The sequence below is a fragment of the Canis lupus genome, chromosome 19 (assembly GCF_003254725.2).
Source record: "Canis lupus dingo isolate Sandy chromosome 19, ASM325472v2, whole genome shotgun sequence".
NCBI lineage: Eukaryota > Metazoa > Chordata > Mammalia > Carnivora > Canidae > Canis > Canis lupus.
The window spans coordinates 34020023-34037764 of record NC_064261.1 but is presented as its reverse complement, the minus strand read 5'-3'; the positions used below and the strand labels follow the sequence as shown (position 1 = coordinate 34037764).

Below are 17742 nucleotides of genomic sequence, written 5' to 3'. Positions count from 1 at the left end.
GAAGGAGGGAGGTAAAACAAAAGAAAAATTCCAGATGCTGAATATGAAAAATGATTAATAATATTAAAAGTTGTAACATATTTGCTGAACATCTGCTACATGATAGGCAGTGTGATGTAAACTTTTCAATGGACTATCAAATTTAATCATAAAAATAGCTAGTTAGTGTGTAATTGCCTATTATAATATTCTTTAGTGTTATACCTATACTGACACACTTGAAACTTACACTTGTGAGTTTGGTACTACTGTCAGTTTGATTTTACAGATAAGCAAATTGTCAATTAGAGCAGTTATATAAATTGCCCTGGATCACAGAACTAAAAACTAAGAAGTGTCAGATTCAAATCCTGGCAATCCAGTTCTAGAGTTCATGCTTTTAAATAACTTCTAGAGTTCACACTTTTAAATAGAGTTAGCATGTCTACCATCAAGATTACAACATTGAAAGTGATGCTATCAAGGCTCAATATTAAAAAGAAACAAAAAAGAACAAAAGGCTCAATATTAAGGTAATTCTCTAAAGCACAAATTGGAAATACTGGCTGAGCTAGGATCATTCTGTCTGACACCAATATTTAACCAATATCATGTTATAAACTGTAAGACAATTAGATTAGTATATTTCTAAAAGTAAGAAATGTGATTAAAGCTATATTCAAAGTTTCATCATAATTTGATGTTCAATGTATTATGTAAGAATGAATGAAAGCAAGCAGGGTATATATTCAACACTATTTAGAAAAAAAAAACTGTAAAACTTGGAAAGTTAGAAGAAATATACAAATAAAACAAAAAATATAGTTATTTAAAATACAGAAGAACCATAGATTTAATAAAATCACCCAAAATTATTGTTCTGAAGAAACCAAAATAATAAATAAGCTTTGGAGTCTGATCAAGAAAAAAATGAAAAAACAAAAACATACAAAAATGAATGCATACATAAAGACAAGTACATATTAAAATCAATAAATAACAGGGATGTAAAGTACAGCATAGGGATTATAGTGAAAAATAAATGAACACATGGACAGATAGAAGATAGATAGATAGATAGATAAATAGATGATAGATATAGATAGATAGATAGATAGATAGATAGATAGATAAAGCAGATGTAAAGAAGACTCAGTTCATGAAATGAAGATTTAATAGAAAAATATGAGTTTGAAAGAATTATAGAAATAAATCTTCATAAGATAAAATTCAAAAATTAGAATTTCAGAAAAAAATGTCATCTGGGTGTGGAATAATTTGGGGGACAGTTATATTTGGTATATTTTATATCATACTACTCAAGAAAGGGCTTAATATGTTTACCCTGACTACTGTGTCTGGAACCTTATACTAATTAAGCTTTGCCTACAGCATGGGCTAGACAAAAGAATCTGCATTCTCATCTCCATGACCTTCAATGATTCATGTTAGCTGCCTTCAGTTTATCATCTTTGAAATAAAGAGGTGGGACCTCATGATGTCTAAGATTCCTTTCAGTTGTATGATTATGTGAAGCATCCACTTTCTCTTTGGTAGGATGATAATTTAAATTTTATTGCTAACAAGACATGTTCCTTTGAGGTGTAATTTCACTTTATTATTATCCTTCACATGAAGAGGAGGTTTATTTTTCACAGCAAATGCTTCCTTTATATGCAATTCAATCTTTAAAAGCATAGAGGAAGTGGGGGGGAAAATCACTGTAATATTTTAAAACAAATATTTAAATGTTCACATTGCCCCTGTCTCCATATTGCTGTTTTGGCTCTGGTACAAAAGCTATAATTTGATCAATTGTCAGAAAAATTATACAGTACCCTAGTTACTCAGAATCACATTCCTTTGTGCATAAATGGCATGTGAGAAGTCATGGCCACTGAAGCATAGTAAAGAGCCAAATTGCCTCCATCTTTGTTCATCCAAAGCTCTTAAATTTGAGCTACTTTTTCCAGTGGAAGAATTCCTGGAAATGAAGCAATTCCAAAAGATTTCATAGAATCGTAACTCTCAATAGTGCCTTTGCAGTAATTAACCTTATTTTGGCAGAAATGGGACAAAGGCATGGAAGGTTAACAGATGTACTGAAATGCACCCTGTTAGAGCCAAAGCTTCATCCAAGGCTTGTTTTTGCCAACCACTAACCTCACCTAAGCCCAGTTAATCCTCAGTAGCCTCCAAAAGTATTATCCCACTTGCTGTTATTTTCTTTATTAGAGCATTATTGAAATAAAAAAAAAATCTAGAGTTGGACACCAATCAATAAATGTAGAGGAAATAAATGGTGGAGTTGGAAGGTCAACTTTTTGCAACTGTTAAAGTAACAAAGAATCACCAGTGGATATTACAACTAGTAGGTGAGCATTTACTGAGGAACAGAATGTTTACATAACATTAAAATATCTCCCTACTGCACTATTAACTATTACTAAAGGGGAAAATAATAACTTGATGGTAGAGAAATCTAGCAGGCAGCATTTTAACCAAAGGATCAAAGTTAACTCCATAAGTGTCACTTTCCTGACAAAAAAGTGCATAGCCGGCATTTGTCATGATGAAACATAAGACAAATCAAGTTCTAGAACTTTCTACAAAAATGGCCTGTACTCTTCAAAAATACCAGTGTCTTGAAAGACAAAGAGAAATGAGACCTGTTCTATATCATCAGAGACTACTTGGATATGGCATTTAATGTAAATTAGAGATCCTGGATCAGATCTTGGATAGAGAAACATACTGTGAAAGATAAAACTGGAGAAATTGGTAAATTTTGAATATGGGCCATGTGTAGGTAATCCCCTTGTCTCAATGTTAAATTTTCTGATTTTTATCATTGCAGATATATAAGAAGGCAATTTGTTCCTAGGAAATATGTGTATGTGTGTGCACATGTGCATTCAAATGTACATACAGAGCATTTATACTGTCAAATTATTAACAATTTTGCAGATTTTGCAAATTACAATTTTGCAAATTACATTTTGCATATTACAACAATTAACAACTTGCAGACTCATTGTGAGTTTAGAATTATTTTAAGATAAAAATGAGCAAAAACTCTGATTGAAACATGCTCTTTCTGTGACAAAGGAAATCTTTCAAAAATGTATAAAGAGAAATTTGTTCAATTTTCCCACTCTGTTTCCCACCATTCTTTTACTTCTGAGCTAATAGATGTAAGCAGGAAAATTTCATCACTCCACATCTTACTACAGCATGTCTGTCTAAATTTATACCTAGGCATTTACATGAATCCACCCATATAAGATTTGTTTACACAAATAATTTATTGTTGCACATTATTTTGTAACTTGGATCAATACATAAAGAATGTCTGTTCAGTTTAATACATATAGAATTAGCTCATTTTTTTTCTAGTTTCTCCAGTTTATTCAACCATTTCTTCAGTTGTTCAAAATTTAGGTTGCTAATCCTTTTCTGCTACAAACAATGCTGCAATAAATTCCATTATATATATATATATATACATACACACACAAACATATATATGTGTATATATTTATATGTGTGTCTGCGTATAAAGTGGACTATAGAATATATAGTATATATTCTATTCTATTATTATATATTTATGTATTATAAAACTGTATATTATATATGATTATACAGATTATAAAAGTATGTTAAATATATATGTATACATCTTATATTTCTTTAATTCGAATAACAAAGCTTCCCAAATATGATATGACTTGGTGAAAGTGCATATTTATACAAGTATTACCATTTTACTTTCTAAAATTATTGCATGTGTTCACAAATTCTATCTAAAATACATGAGAGTTTGGATTTTTGCACCCTTAAAAATATTAGAGATTTTCAGACTTTTTATTTTTCCCATATATTTCTTTATAAAATTGGGATTTCATTTCCTTTTTTGTGTGTTAACCTGATTTATACTTCTAAGAACTTTAAAAAAATTACAGAATAATACATGCCTAATACAGAAGAAAACGGCATAAAAATCACATACAATACCTGCACTTATAATCTTAGATATGTATTTTCAGTGTTCATTAATGTAATAATTTATCTTGTTTAAAAGGTTCATGTGTCTACTATTCCAAGATCTACAAGCTGCCCTAAATAAATTTAGGATGGAACAGTCCTTATATATCTTTCTATGCTTTTTCTTTTCTTTTTTTCCTTTTTAAAAAAATTTCCGTAATTCACCTTCCCTTTCTCACTTTGCTAACCCACATAAGTTACATCACAAACTTGTGCACTCATAATTTGTGGATGCTTCTCAGCACCTAGGAAGCTAGCCTGGCCTTTGGAACTTGATTCCATCACTAATTCTCTTAATTAGGATTTTACTAATTCAAACCTTAGCTAAATTTCAACCATGTCTGAGATTTGGTTTCCACAAGTATAAGCAGAGAGGTGTTTTTTCTTATTGTTTACTGTCTGTTTTTGGTCACATAGAAAAGACCTACCTCATAAACTTGAAACAAAAGCTTTAGGGGTACTCACATGTATTATTATGTATATTATATATAGTTACTCATGTTACTTGTGAAAATACTTTGAAAATAATTTTACTTTTGAAAATACTTTGTCATGAGGTTGGAAGAAACACAACTGGTTTGACATTTGAGTGACTAACTCATTATTAGTCATTATTATGTCATTATTTCCAAAATGACTTGTGCTGTGTTATGCCTTACACCTATAGCCACTATTATATAATTCATTTTTTAATTCATGAACACATTCTTATAGATCCTCGACTTAAGAGTAAAGGGAACCTTTGTTTTCTTAGGTTAAGTGTTATACTGTAAGGCTTCACAAGTTTTGTGTACCCGAAGATAATTTTTGGTTTTCTTTTTAATTTTTAAGTTTACAACTCATGACAGACCAAACAATACATTGTTCACACTACATGTGATTGAGCACATACGTTCAACAACATTACCTTAACAGACCTAGAACTGGTCTATAAAAAGGAAGATTTATTCAGATGTTGCTGCAATGTGTTTCTAAAGGCAGACTCTCAATTTCTGTATCTTCTCCTTGTTGACATTTAGCAATTTCTGGGGCCACAGACCACACTGAGAGGAGTCAGAGTGTGGGAGGGATGAAACACACAAGTATTTGTTAACTTTAAACCCTTCTACTTACTCCCGATGCCTATTCTTCTTGTCCTTGCCTACTATATATATTTCCTATACTTATTACATCTCTACACACATAATGGAACTATACACAATTATATTTAAAGTGAAAATGAGAAGATAATATAGAAAATCAGAGTAGAAACCAGTAGCAACTATCTAGCCTTGGAAATTGTACCCTAAACCAGTCCCCTTGACTGATGTAGGTGAGGTGTTGAGTATTCTCTGGCTAGACATATGAATGAAACTGATTCCAAAAGCTGAAAATATTCAATAATTAATGCATATAATTGGTTTGTCAGAACTATAGAGACCAGGGATAATTGAAAGGGATTCACGTCTGCCAGCTTTCACATCTACCTTTTAGAATTACATTTTTTTAATAGAAGCTGATTCTCTTGGTAAGACACTTGTATGACAAAGACACTCAAAGGGAAAATAGGGAATGCAGAAACATTGTAGGACATTAGCCTTTCTCCACGATAATTGTAAAATCTAGCTGCGCAAAATACTTGGCTTACATGGTGATGTTCTCAGTATAGGTATTAATTTTCTTTCTTTCACTCCCTTATTTTAAAATCTTATTTAAATGCTTATTTAAGAGAGAGAGAGAGGGAAAGAACAAGGAGAGAGAGGGAGAGAAATAAGTAGACTCCCTGCTGAGCAGGGGGCCCAGTTTGGGCTCCATCCCAGGACCCTGGATCATGACCTACACCAATGGCAGATGCTTAAGCAACGGAGTCAGCCACGTACCCCCCGAAATCCCTTGTTATCAAAACCCTGATTGTGTTGAGATAATCACCTGTCAGAGAAAGTACTCAATCCTGGAAAGTATCTATTCATACTTAATTTATGAGAGGGCCTGTGAGCTATAAAATGTAAGAAAAAGAGACATTGTTTGAGGGAATTTCTAAGAAATATTAACTCTTAAAAAGGGACACCTCAGAAAAACCAGGTCATTTGTCCACTTAATATTGTCATGTCTGCAAGTGATGCTTAGAAATAAAATAGCAGTTTTACCCATGAAAAAATCCAACACATTAAGCATGACAGAGAAAGGTGGAAGGAAAAGCTGGGTTCTTGATGACTTCATTTTGCTGATGAACAACTCTAGAGCCGCTTTATCTCTGGACTCTGGCTAAGTGAATTAATTTTCCATATAGCTTTGGTCATTTTTAGTTAGATTGGAACTGAAATCATTTACACTCATCACTGTATTAGGTGCCAGTGATTAGTATTCGAAGCAGATCTGGCTGTTCTGTTTCTCAGTACCTTCAGAATTAGGAAGAATTCATACTTCTAGGTTATTAATCCTGAATTAAAGATTTAGATCTAGCTGTGATTAGGAGTAAAGTAAGTTATATGAAAAGGGTTTATGTTTTTAAACTATAAGTTTGGCCACGTTCATTCTTTCCTAGGCCTATAGCTTGGTCATAAAACATCACATTTCATTAAACAGTTTGTTGCCCAAAGAGAGGGACCCGGGAACAGATTTAGACTCCTTTCTGATGAATGTTGGCTATGTGAACTGAGGATGGTTTGCATTCATACGTAAATGACCTAGGACCTTAATGGATTCAGAAATAGTCACAGGTAAATAACTGCTGTTGAAAGTCTTTTGGAAATGCTCAGTCTGCTACATTGAAGTTGCACTTTGGTAGAGGTTAACTTATAATATCCTACAATATGAGGGCATAAATTAAAATAAATTGAAAGGTCCTACTGTGCAGTTAGCATTAATCAAATGTAACATATTACAAAAAGCATAATCCACTCCATGCACTGGGGAATAATTTGAGGATTCTAAATCTCTAAAGCCATGGATGGAAAGAAAAGTTAAAAAAAGTTTACAAGTTTTTATGTGTTTGTTTTTTTTTAATGTGGCTTTTAGACATATAAATGGTGGGTGCCCAAGCCTGAGCGATATTACTGGTAAATGTGTTATGTTGGGAGTTTGTGGTTACAAATATTCTGGATCACTGATTAGGAAGTTTGCCAGTAAATGCACAGTATAAAATATCAGGGTAGGTAAGAAAGTTGCCACTGTATTTTGCTTTTTTAAAAAGAGCATAACTTTTTAAAAACATGAAACACTACAAACATTAAACAGATGTGGTATGAAATAAAAATTTTGATGAGATTCCTCCCAGGTAATTAGAATCATGGTATATTGTCAGGTGATACAGCTTCCCTGGTCTCAAAACACGTAGAAAAATCTGTTATTTCAGATAAGCTCCCTAAGCAAAATTATATCACAGTGTTTAATTAACAGAAAATACGCTTTGTTACACATACAGTTTCAAACTGAGACAATTTGGAATGCACTGTTATTGCGTACTTCTGGTAACTATAGATGGTAAACAATATTTGCTCCTGTGTAAGACTAGTTTCTCCCCCATAAGCTTCTTTGATAGATGATAACAAAATTGTCAGACCCAAATTCTACTTACACTTTTTAACAAAACCGGGAAAACCCAATTTTACAACCATTGTGTAAATTCAGTGATCTCCAATCTCAATCTTTTTAGAATTCCAAAACACCCTGCATGTAAGAATGACCCTAGATAATTACAACAGCGTTCTAGAGCCAGTTCTAGAGTGACCAGTAGTCAGATGGAGGCAAGTAAGAGATTCTTCAAGTAGGTGGCTCAACACAGGGTCATTATAAATCAAGTCAAGTAGACAAAGTTGAAGAGGCTAGAGGACTCACAAGTCCTGTTCAAATAAAGTCAGAATGTCTATAAACTCTCTTAAATCGTCATTGTATCTGGAAATCCTAACAGTTTTAAGCTATTTAGTAAGGTATATATTCCCTAATTAAGACTTTTTCCTCCTAATCTTTACTGAATTAATAAGAAAGGTTTCTGGTATTGACATGTGTATAAAAAGAAAAGATATCCCCAATACAGTCTGGAAATTCTTGGGGCTATGACTCACAACTTTCTTCTGAAAAGAAATTATCATTCCTGATGAAAATAAGTGATTTTTTGAAGAACTTTATTGCCAATAAGATTGTTTTGAAAATAATGGAGTAATTGTTTATACTCCTACTGAGCTGTCAGTCAAGATATAGTAACTTTCACCAGATTTTCTTTTATTCCTTTCTAGCTAACAATGATTATTTCCCCTATAAAAATGTCCTAACAAGAACGGATATTTTTGGTAGCCTATCAGGGGTCTTTTCTCTTTCAAAATAATATTGTAATAAAAATGTAACACATGCTCATAAATAAATTGTCAAGAGATTTTCTTTACCAGAGATGATGATAGCTACAGCACTATCACACTATATTATATTCTATTGTGTTCTATTATACTATACTATACTATACTATACTATACTATACTATACTATTATACTATATTAGCTGCCCCTAGAGAGTTGTCTCTTCATTAGCATACTGCTACTGGATTATCTGCTGCTGATTAGAACAACCGATTGTCCTGATTATGTTGCTTAATCTAGCTACTAAGTAGGTGCTATTTTGATGTCTATGTAAAAATAGTTAAATATAAATGATATAGACTTCTGATTCCAGAAAAAAATAGAACAGTCATAATTTTTTCCATATTTCCAGATAAGCACTAGAAACCTAGGACATCATATATAAACCAAAATAATGAAACCCTAAGAAGTGGAGAGAAGAAAACCAGGCTAATCAGGGATCCCAGAATGGAAAGAATGATGGTAGTGAATTTGCTTCTTCTCTTTACCTAATATAACTCAGAGATGGTGCCTTAGAAGCCAACAGCCTAGAAACACCAATAGGCACTAAACCAAAACTGTGCTAAAGCACTCGTGCTCTCTCTAGCCAAAGTATTAAGAAAAGTGTAGCCTACGAGGACTCAAAGCATTCACAAAATAATGGCTCCAATCCAACAAACACCACACACACACACACACACACACACACACACACATACGCCCACACATCAGTGGCCTCACTATATTACCTCACCAGCAAAGACTGACTGGGAGCCCAAATTTCTACTTTCATCAATTTATACAAGGCACATGGTGTATCAGTGAAGGACGAGTAGGGAGTATGAACATTCATCCCTGCTGAGCAGTAATGAAGCCCTATCCTGTGGTGTCAGCCAGATAGAGAATCTGAATTTCTACCTCTACCTAGCAGTAAGGAGCCCCACTGTCTTGCTACTATCTATCTTTCTTTCTTTTTCTTTCTTTCTTTCTTTCTTTCTTTCTTTCTTTCTTTCTTTCTTTCTTTCTTTCTTCTTTCTTTCTTTCTTTCTTTCTTTCTTTCTTTCTTTCTTTCTTTCTTCTTTTTTCTTTCTTTCTTTCTTTCTTTCTTTCTTTCTTTCTTTCTTTCTTTCTTTCTTTCTTTTTCTTTCTTTCTTTCTTTCTTTCTTTCTTTCTTTCTTTCTTTCTTTCTTTCTTTCTTTCTTTCTTTTTCTTTTAGAAGAGGCCTAGTTGAGAGTGAGGACATTCATCACCTCCAACAGTTATAAGGACATCAGCCACATCCCTGTTAGTAAATCAACATGGGAAACAATAACAAAGTCCTTTCCTACTCTTCCAGCTGGTTAAAAATAGAATTCCCACATCCATTCAGCAGTAAAAAGAAATCCAAGACCTTAGTAATGATGGGGATCAAACAGGGAACCCAGACTTCTACCCCTATTTGACAGTAGTGAGAGTATGAAGGCACACTCCCCTGATCTGTCAGAATGATGACAGAGAAAGCCACTAAAACTAAGTTTACATAAGATTCAAATACACAAAAGATCATAATACACAAAATGTTCAGGTTTCGACTGGAAAGTATTTGTCACATTAAGAACCAAGAAGAGATGGGGATCCCGGGGTGGCTCAGTGGTTTAGCACCTGCCTTTGGCCCAGGGCGTGATCCTGAAGTCAGGGATCGAGCCCCACATCAGGCTCCCTGCATGGAGCCTGCTTCTCCCTCTGCCAGTGTCTCTGCCTCTCTCTCTCTTTCTCTCTCTCTGTATTTCATAAATAAAAATAAAATCTTAAAAAAAGAACCAGGAAGTTTTCAAAATGAGTATAAAAAAGAATCAAATAGGGATCCCTGGGTGGCAAAGTAGTTTGGCACCAGCCTTTGGCCCAGGGCGTGATCCTGGAGACCCGGGATCAAATCCCACGTCGGGCTCCCGGTGCATGGAGCCTGCTTCTCCCTCTGTCTGTGTCTCTGCCTTTCTCTTTCTCTCTCTGTGTGTTACTATCATAAATAAATAAAAATTTAAAAAAAGAATCAAATATGCCAACATTAAGATATTACTTGATAAAGAATTTATAGTAGCCATCATTAGAAAGACACCATAGGTATATCAAAATGGAATTCCTATAAAATGCTCAGGTAAGCCAAAGAAAGGAATCATTGCTTTATTGCTTCTGTGCTTGGAATCACAGAGCATACTGAAATCTGCAGTATATACAGATGATGATCCAATTTATAAGGAATCATTATTTAGACATCTTAATTCACTAATGCTACTACACTTTAATTTCCAGTGAAGGCAAGCAGTGTGTCTTCACGAGTGGAAAAACACATGGCTACACTTGGGTTAGTGAACAGGACTACAGTCACAATTACCTGGGAACTACAATTCAACTACAAGTCCTGAGCAACAGGACTTTCTGAATTTTCACCAAGCAACTAAAGGAAAGTTATGAGAAGAGGAATATAGAGGATATATTGACACTTCTTATGGGGGATATGCGAGAGTTGCTTAATGTCTCTGTGCTTGGATTTCTTCTCTACAATTTGGGGGATATTTTTGAGAATGAAGTGAGTTCATCCCAATCATATCAATCATGATGATATGACAACAATGATGATGACGATGGTGTTCTATTATCATAATTTTCCTGTGTATAGCATTTTGAAGTGTTAGAAAATCCATACTCTTTATTTCCTTCCCATTGTAGAATGGCAGCATATTGGGAAAGTAAGACATTCAGAGGGTGAAGGGCAATGGATGAGAAGAATTAGAAGAGCCTAGTTTTAAATCTACCCTCTGTGATATCACTCTGTCCTTTTATCTGCTTATGTCCCTACCCCTATCTACCAATCCATTCATTCTTACATAGCTCTTTAGGGACCAATTCTGAAATCCATATTTATAATGATATGAACACTACAAATCCTGTGTACCTCATAGGTTGTTTTTAATTATAAGTGAAAGGTAGCATAATAAAGTGGATAAAAAAAAACTCTTGCTTGACAGATGGTTGGAAAGAGACATTGAGAGAAGGATAAAATATGTGATAAAGTAAATATAATAAAAAATTTACTGCACAATTAGTTTGTGGTTTATGGCTATACACCATACAATGGCTCTTCGCATGACTTATTTAACTTTAAACTTAACTATAGTTTACAATTCATTGTAGGGTAGCTTTCTTCCAAGACAAAAAAAAAAAAAAAGTAAAATAAAGAAGAAATAAGAGTCTGTTGGGAATAAGATATTATGATAAGCTAGGTGAACAAGTTGTTCTCTTTTTACTTGATTCAAATAACAGATTTGTCATATTTCCCTGATGAGATTAATCCTAAAATTTGCACCTTTCACTTGATGGAATATTAATGGAGTTGAATTATAATAAAAGACTCAATTCATTAAACTTATTAGTTTTTCCTTTGCTCTTATTATTATTTCATGCCTTTAGATATTTAGGGATAAGATGAAGGTTAAAAACAGTTTTTGTGAATAATAACTAGATACATCAAAATGGAATTATTAATAATAATTGTAATATAATTTTGAAAGATGTTACTATTGAAAGAAATTGGGTAAAGGGTACATGGGATCTCTGTATTTTTTCTTACAACAGCAAATGAATCTACACTTACCTCAAAATAAATAATAAAATTAAACCCCATAACACACACCAAATGTTGTGTCTAAATTGGTGTAAATACAGATAAATCGCAACAGACTTTAGTCTAAAAATACACTTACTCCACTCATGAGTAGTGATAGTTTCATCTTCTTCCTTTTGGCTTCCTTAGAACAGTGCCTTTTTACTCAACAATATTGATAATTATTAATTTGTCAATTGCGTTCATATTCTGACATATTTGAAACACTGACACAATTTACTTTGATGTTTACCCTTCTAGCTACTTCTGGTCAACGTCAGAATTGAATAGGGATTCCTCACTAGCTCTTCTAATTCTCTTTATATGAGAAGAGCTGTTTGTTTTGTTGATTTATTTTAGACTTTATTTATTCGATAGAGAGGGCACGACTGGGTAAGGGTTAGAGGGAGAGGGACAAGCAAACTCCCTACTGAGCATGAAGCCCAATGCAGGGCTCAATCACAGGACCCCGAGACCATTACCTAAGCCAAAATCAGATGAGCCACCCAGGTGTCCCCAGGAAAAGCTGGTCTTAAACAATCTTATTTATTCTTTTTAAGACTTTTTTTTAAAAAGATCAGTTTCAGGTTTACTACAAAATTGAGAGGAATATACAGAAATTGCCCATATAATCTCTAGCCTGACACATTCAGAACTTCCCCCATTGTCACCATTAATATCACTCACCAAAATAGCACATTTTTTACCAAGGATTGATTAATTTGCATTAGCCCATCATAGTCACCCAAAGTCTACAGTTTATCTTAGAGTTCACTGTTATTGTTGTATATTCTATGGATTTTGACAAATGTATAATGACATATGCATCATTGTAATATCATACAGAATATTTTTACTGCCCTGAAAATTCTCTGTGCTGCACCAATTCAGTTGTACCTTCTACCCCTGTCAACTACTGACTTTGTAGTCGATAGTTTTGCCTTTTCCAAAAGGTCATATTGTTGGAAATATATAGTATGTAGCTTTTTAGTAATGTGCATTTTATGTCCCTCCATTTCTCTTCATAGCTTAAATTGCTCGCTTCTTTTTAATGCTAAATAAAATATTCCATTATCTAGATGTACCACGGTTTATTCATTTACCTACTGTAGGACATCTTGGTTATTTCCAAGTTTACACACTTATGAATAAAGCTGCTGTGAACATCCTTGTGCAGATTTTTATATGGACAAAAGTTTTGAGATCTTTGAGGTTAATGGCAAGAATTGTGATTACTAGTTTGTATGGTAAGAGTATGTTTAATTTTATAAGAAACTGCCATATTGTTTTTCAGATTGGCTGTCCCATTTTGCATTCCCATAAGAAATGTATGAGTTTCTTTAAAAAATATATTTTATTTATTTATGAGACAGAGAAAGAGGGGCAGAGGCACAGGCAGAGGGAGAAGCAGGCTCCATGTAGGGAGCCCAACGTGGGACTCGATCCCAGGACTCCAGGATCAGGCGCTGGGCTGAACGCGGTGCTAAACCGCTGAGCCACCCAGGCTGCCCTGTCTGAGAGTTTCTATTGCTCCATATCCTTGTTAGCATTTGTGGTTGTATTAGTGTTCTGAATTGTGGCCATTCTAATAGATGTATAGTGGTATTTCGTTGTTCTTTTAGTTTTCATTGCCATAATGACATTTGTTATGGAACCTCTTTTTATATACATTTTTGCCATCCATATAACATCTTTAGTGAGTTGTTTGTTAAATTCACTGACATCATTTTTAAATATGGTTTCTTTTCTTGAGTTTTAAGTGTTCTTTGTATATTTTGTATAACAGCCCTTTATCAGATGTGTTTTTGAAAATATTTTCTCCTGGTCCATGACTTGTATTCTCTTGACATTGTCTTTCATGGTGCAGAAGTCAGAAGTTTTTAATTTTAATGAAGTCCAGTTTATCAATTATTCTTTCATGGATCATGTCTTTGGTGTTATATTTGAAAAGTCATTCACATACCCAAGTTCATCTAGGGTTTCTTTTATGTTGTCTTCTAAATTTTACATTTTACATTTAAGCCTACAATCCATTTTGAGTTAATTTTTGTGAAGAGTCTATGTTCTTCATTTAGATTATTATTTATTTAATTTGGCATGTCAATATTCAGTTGTTCCAGTCCCATTCGTCAAAGAAAATATCTTTGCTCCATTGTATTGCTTTTGTTCCTCTGTCAAAGATCAGTTGACTTTATTTATGGTAGTCTTTTTCTGGGCTTTCCATTCTGTTCTGTTGATATGTGTGTCTGTTCTCTCACCAATAGTATCTCAATTACTATAGCTTAAAGTAAATCTAGAAGTTTTATAGTTTCAGTTCTCCAGCTTTGTTCTTCTTCATAATATTAAAATTTTATGTTGGCTATTCTGAGTCTTTTGCTTACCATATAAAATTTAGAATTAGTTTGTCAATATCCACAAAATATCTAGCTGGAATTTTGATTGGGGTTGCATTGAATCTGTATGTCAATTTGGGAAGAGCTGATATCTTGACAATATTGAATCTTCCTATCCATGAAATGGAATATCTCTGCATTTATTGATTTTCTTTGATTTTGTTCATCAGAGTTTTATTTTATACTGCATACAGATCTTGCACATTTTTTTTAGATTTATACTTCAGAATTTTATCTGGGGGTGCTAATATGAATGGTATATTTTTAAATTTTCAATTCCAGTTGTTCACTGTTGGCATATAGGAGAGCATTGACTTTTGTATATTAACCTTGTAATTTCCAAACTTGGTATGATCAAGTATTAATTTCAGGAAGTTTTTGTCAGTTGTTTTGGATTTTCTTCATAGATGGTCATGTCATTTTTAAATAAAAGCAGCTTTATATTTTCTTTCTCAATCTATGTACTTTTCTCTCCTTTTCTTGACTTGTGGTATTAACAAGGACTTTGAGCATGATGTTGAAAACAAATGGTTGGAGGGAAAACCCTGGCCTTATATGTGATCTTAATGGAAAACCTTCAAGTTTCTCACCATTTTTTAAAAGATTTTATTTATTTATTCATGAGAGACCCAGAGAGAGAAGCAGAGACACAGGCAGAGGGAGAAGGAGGCTACATGCAGGGAGCCTGATGTGGGACTCCATCCTGGGACTCCAGGATCACGCTCTGGGAAGAAGGCAGATACTCAACTGCTGAGCCACCCAGGCACCCCAAGTTTCTCACCATTAAATATGATATTAACTGTGGATTTTTTATAGATATCCTTTATTTGTGGGAAAGGAATTCTTCTGTATGCCTAATTTACTGAGAGTTTTTTATTGTGAATGGGTATTAAATTTTACAAAATGCTTTTTCTGCATCTATTGACATGATTATGTGATTTTTCCTTTTAGCCTGTTGATTTTTGTGGATTATATTAATTTATTTTTTATTTTTTATTTTTTTTTTATTAATTTATTTTCAAAGTTGAACTGGCCATGTATACCTGAGATAAATTCTACTTGGCCAAAGTGTACAATTCTCTTAATTTTTTATACATTATTGAATTCAATTTGTTAGTATTTTGTTAAGGTTTTTACATCTATGATTATGAGAGATATCGGTCTTTAGTTTTCTTGTGATGTTTTTGTCTGGTTTTGGTATTAGAATAATGTTAGTCTCATAGAATGAGTAAGGAAGTATTTCCTATGCTTCTATCCTTTGAAAGAAATTGTAGATATTTCTCCCTTAAATTTTTGGTAGAATTCATCAGTGAACCCATCTGGGCCCGGTGGCTTTTTTTTTTTCTTTCTATTTTGGAAGTTTAATAATGATAGATTCAATTTATTTAATACACATGAGCTTACTAAGCTTGTGTATTTCCTCTTGTATGAGTTTTTGCAGATTGTGTCTTTCAAGAAATTGGTCCATTTTATCTAGGTTATCAGATTTATGGGGAGCTGTTCATAGTGTTCCTTATTATCGTTTAATTTACATGGGATATGTAGTGATGTCCTCTCTTTCATTTCTGATATTAGTAATTTGTGTCTCCTCTCTTTTTTTTCTCTTAGCCAAAATATTTATAATTTTTTTATCTTTTTGAAGAATCACCTGTTGTCTTCATTGATTTTTTTCTATTATTTTCCTGTTTTCAATTTTGCTGATTTCTGCTCTAATTTTTATTATTTCTTTTATTCTGCTTTCTTTGGACTTAATTTGCTTTTTAAACTTTCCTTTTTTTTTAATTGTTTTCCTTTTTTTTTTTTTTTTTTGCTTTTTAAACTTTCTTAAGACAGAAACCTATAATACCTATGTTAGATCTTTTTTTCTAATATGTGCATTCAATGCTGTAAATTTCCCTCTAAGTACTCCTTTTACTGCTTCTCATATATTTATATGTTGCATTTTTGTTTTTATTTATTTGAAAGTATTTTAAAATTTTTCTTGAGATTACTTCTTCAATCCCTATGTCATTTTGAAGTATGCTGTTTAGTCTTCACATTTTCCAGTTACCTTTCTGTTAGTGGTTTCTGGTTTAATTCAATTGTACTAGAGCACACACTGTATGATTTCCTTTCTTTTAAATTTATTGAGGAGTGCACATGATGTGATGAGCACTTGGCATTATACTATATGTCAGCAAGTTGAAATTACATTTTAAAAAAATATTAAGGTTTGTTTTGTGGCCCAGAATGTGATCCATGTAAGCTTGTGAAAAGTGTGGATCCTCAGTTGGATGCTGTATACTACAGGGACAGTCCTTAATGTGTATACACCAGATAACAGAGCATCAAACTATATGAGCTAAAAACTTGTAGAATCACAAGGAGAAATAGACAAGTTCACTATCAGTTGGAGATTTCACTTCCCCTCTTTCAGAAATGGACAGATCCAGCAGGCAGAAAATCATTAAGAACATAGTTGAACTCAACAACATTATCAATCATCTGGACATAATTGACATCTATAAAATACATTATCCAGCACTTTTGAGGAGAAATAAAAATTGAGGCACTTTATTGACCCGCCTTGCAAGAAATGTTAATTTTTTTAGAGAGAATCAAGACGATACAGGTCAGTAACTTGAACATACATAAATAATAGAAGTGCATCAAAGAGGGAATAAATATGGGTAAAATGAAAATGTTTATCTTATTCTTATTTGATCTAACAGATGACAGTTTATGCAGAATACTAACAAGTTATTTGATTATTTAAGCTATGTGTATATCTTATGCATACATGTACAATATATATAAGTGAAATGACAGGAAAAATGTAAGGGACAGAAAGGAAGAAATAGAATTATTTCATTATTTATGGTACTCACACTACCTGTGGAGTGGTATAGCATTATTAAAAAATGGACTTGGATTAGTTGTAAATGTATATTGCAAACTTGATAGGGCAATCATTAAAACAAACAAACAAAAACAGAAATGTAATTGATAGGATAAAATAGAAGAAAAAATGGAATCATATAAAATGCTCAGTTAAACCACACACACACACACACACACACACACAAATAGAAAAGACACAAACAACAAAAATAGGTACCAAGAACAAGGTCACCCAATAGAAAATAGTAACATATATAATAGATATTAATTCAGCTATCTCAATAACCACTTTGAAAGTCAATGGTCCAATGCACCAAGTAAAAGAAAGTCTCAAAAGGAATTGAAAAGCACCATCCAACTCTGTGTTGTCTACAATTAACCATTTTAAACATAAAGACACATTTAGATTATAAGTAAATGAAGGAAGAAAATATATTATGCTAACACTAATGAAAAGAAAGCAAGAGAAGCTATTTTAATTTCAGACAAAGC

The 17742-nt window shown here is 33.0% G+C and overlaps 2 long non-coding RNA genes across 18 annotated transcripts in view; one reads left to right on the top strand and one right to left on the bottom strand.

Annotated features, from left to right (window-relative positions):
* The window catches only part of LOC112648269 (uncharacterized), a 36853-nt gene extending 29182 nt beyond the window's left edge, over positions 1 to 7671 (bottom strand). The window contains exon 1 of one of the 2 annotated variants that reach the window (XR_003128881.3): positions 7583 to 7671. This is a non-coding gene — a long non-coding RNA (uncharacterized LOC112648269). The remainder of the gene's footprint in view (positions 1 to 7582) is intronic. The other variant, XR_003128880.3, reaches the window with a different exon arrangement.
* The window catches only part of LOC112648220 (uncharacterized), a 191404-nt gene that overhangs the window by 130209 nt on the left and 43453 nt on the right, over positions 1 to 17742 (top strand). The gene's annotated exons all lie outside the window — the stretch shown is intronic.